This window comes from Trachypithecus francoisi, unplaced genomic scaffold, assembly GCF_009764315.1.
Source record: "Trachypithecus francoisi isolate TF-2019V2 unplaced genomic scaffold, Tfra_2.0 Lachesis_group3, whole genome shotgun sequence".
Taxonomy (NCBI): Eukaryota; Metazoa; Chordata; class Mammalia; order Primates; family Cercopithecidae; genus Trachypithecus; species Trachypithecus francoisi.
Window position 1 is genome coordinate 108,271,478 of NW_022681468.1, and position 3,250 is coordinate 108,274,727.

Sequence of the window (3,250 nt, forward strand, 5' to 3'; positions counted from 1 at the left end):
TACAGGTGCCCACCACCATGCCTGCCTCAGCCTCCCAAAGTGCTGGGATTATAGGTGTGAGCCACCTTGCCTGACCTAAAGATGTATTTTAATTCCCATATTCCACTCTTGAATTCCTATCAGACCAAGTAACCTTATCCTCCTAAGATTGTTTGTACTATACTATATTATATTTCACGTCCACGTTATTACCAGTGAAATAATGCATTTCACTCATTTACAAAATAAGGCTCTTCCTGTAGAAGTCACACCTGTCTTCCATAAAAACTGGTTTCACAAGTCTATCTAGGTGTTTGTCTCCTCTTCTAATTTCAATCTAAAGCCCTTCTGATTTGGTCACCCTATCTCCAGGACATGAATATTAATCTCAGCCCTCTTGAGGGACATTCCTTCCCAAGTCATGTGTCAGTTTGCTATTTCACAGGATGTTAATGTTTCACGTTGTTGAAGTGTTGCAATATTTGGAGACTCCGATAGTCAGAAATTTCTTCTTTGTGTCTAACAAATTGCTCCTGCTGTAATTTTGAAATGGGCACTCTAGGAAGGGAGAGTTCCACACATCTCCCTGATCCCCACCTCCCACGCCCCATCATCTTAGAGTGAAGAGTAGAGATCCATGAAGCCCATTCCTTCTTTCATGGCACCCGGCCCTGGGGTCTGATTCTCCCATGTTTACAGAACAACACCAATCATGAGTGAGTTGGACACTCCATTTTATGTATTCATTCTTATTTTTCACAAATTTGTGTGTCATACTCATGCAGGGGTCATGATAATATTCTCTGTATCATTCTAATTTTTGCATATGTGCTGCTGAAGCAGGCACTATTTTATGTTTTTAAATCTAATGAGAGAAGGTTTGTTTTGTCATGTAATTTCAAAGGAATTACTAGTTTATCAAATTTTAAGCAATATATTATTAGGAAAATAATGTGAAAAGTGTCTTTCTCTTTGCCACATCAAATAAGGAGAAGGGATAAATTTTTTAAAAATCAGTAACTTCTGAAAACATACAGAGGAAAGTCTGAACAAATTCACTTTAGATGCCAAAGTCTTTGAAGAATGTGGGGACTGTTCTGAAGATGATAGTATGAAGAAGATGATATACATGTTTGAAATGGAATTTCAGAGAGGTTCCTTTTCTGTGATCCTCCACTATTCTTACCTTGCCAATCCATAGCCCTGAATAAGCACAAACAGGCCAGGTGCAGTGGCTCGCACCTGTAATCCCTCCCAGCACTTAGGAAGGAGAAAGTGGGAGGATCGCTTGAGCCCAGGAGTTCGAGACCAGTGTGAACAACATACAAAACCCATGTCTCTACAAAAAATATTAATGAAAAAAATTAGCTGGGTGTGGTGGTGTACACCTGTAGTCCCAGCTACTTGGAAGGCTGAGATGGGAGAAGATCACCCGAGCCTATGAGGTTGACGCTGCAGTGAGCTGTGATTACACCACTGTGCTTCAGCCTGGGTGACAGAGCAACACCCTCTCTCAAAATAAATAAAAACACAAACACCTGTCTCCTTTGTTCTTCATCATGGGCTGTTCTGCTTGGCTATGGAAATTGGTATCTCGTTGCACAACATCAGCCGTGCCTTCAATATTGCTCATGAGTCTTCTTACTCATGAGTCTTCCTTGTTGATGTCCTGTTCCAGTCAGACCACACCTGGTATCATACACAATTCTGGAGCCACATATCCAGAGAGACTGAGACAAGCTGAAGCATGTGCAGGAGCTTAGAAATTCAACCTGTGCCTTGTGAGCAGTCCTTGAAAGAATGTTCGATGTTTAGTTTGAAGAACAGGAGAGCTGATTTCTGAAGTCCAACAGTCATTCAGGAGGTTCCAAGAAATAGAACTTGGACTAATTGGCAAGAACTGCAGAGAGAAGGATTCAAGGGTCAGAACAAAGAGGAACCTTATAAGAGTTCTCCAGAAATAGAATGGCTCCCTCAGGAGAGGGTTGCCTTCACTAGAGCTGATTATGTCAAAGTCTAATCTGTCACAGATGGCTGAACTAGAATGCTGGGATCCCTTGTAACCAAGAGGACCTATTATTCTGTGTTGTAGCTTTCAAATTTATTTTTAAAATGTTTTCTCATTGCATTATTTATAAGAGATACATCATGATTATTAAAACTGGGCTTTTGCCAGGGAGGAGGATATGAAGGCAAAAAAAAAAAAAAAAGATAATTACTGCATGGCATTAGAAGTGTCATACTAAAAGGGCGTCTAAGAGCACAAAAGAGGAAGTGACTACTGAAGAAGTCAGAGACTTTTCCTGAAGGAGGTGAGTTTTAAGCCCAATCTTGTAGAATTGAGCCAACGTGTTCATAATCAAAAAGGAGCAAGTACAGTCATTTTGGAAAATAATATGGAGGTTCCTCAAAAATAGAATTACCATATGACTCAGCAATTCTGTTTCTGGGTATATATCCAAAGGAATTGGAACTGGAACATCTAAGAGATCTGCACACCTCTGTTTATTTCCGCATTATTCATAACAGCCAAGATAGGAAGCAACCTAAGTGTTTAGCAGTGGATGAATGAATAAAGAAAATGTGGTATATACACACGCGATGGAATACTATATACAACCTTTAAAAAACAAGGAATGTCTGTCATTTGAGACAACACAAATGGAATCAGAGGACATCATGTTAAGTGAAATGAGCCTGGCTCAGAAAAACAAATAATGTATCATCTCACTTATATGTGGAATCTAAAAAAGTTCAATCACATGCAAATGGAGAGTAGAAAGAAGGGTGGGTACCAGAGGCTTCGCAAAGATGGAGGGATAGAGAAAGGGGAGATGTTAATCAAAGGGTACAAACTTTCATTTAGACTGGAGATAAGAAATAACGTAGTGATCTACTGAACTGCATGGTGACTACAGTTAATAACAACATATATTTCAGGGCCAGGCACGGTGGTACATGCCTGTAATCCCAGCACTTTGAGAGGCCAATGTGGGTGGATCTCTTGAGCTCAGGAGTCCAAGACCAGCCCAGACAACACGGTGAAACTCCGTCTCTACCAAATATACTAAAAATTAGCCTGGCATGGTGGCACGTGCCTTTGGTCCCAGCTACTTGGGAGGCTGAGGTGAGAGGATCACTTGAGCGTGGAAGACCAATGCTGCAGTGAGCTGAGATTGTACCACTGCACTCCAGTCTGGGTGTCAGAGTGAGACCTCATGTCAAAAAAGAAAAAAAAAAGTCAAATAAAATAAAAACCATATAAAAAAAG

General features: G+C 40.5%; 1 non-coding gene across 1 annotated transcript; it reads right to left on the reverse strand.

Annotated features, from left to right (window-relative positions):
* Positions 1–719: 719 nt before the first annotated feature.
* LOC117071667 lies at positions 720–826 on the reverse strand. Its single transcript, XR_004432432.1, has one exon. It is a non-coding gene; the product is annotated as a U6 spliceosomal RNA (small nuclear RNA).
* Positions 827–3,250: the final 2,424 nt, after the last annotated feature.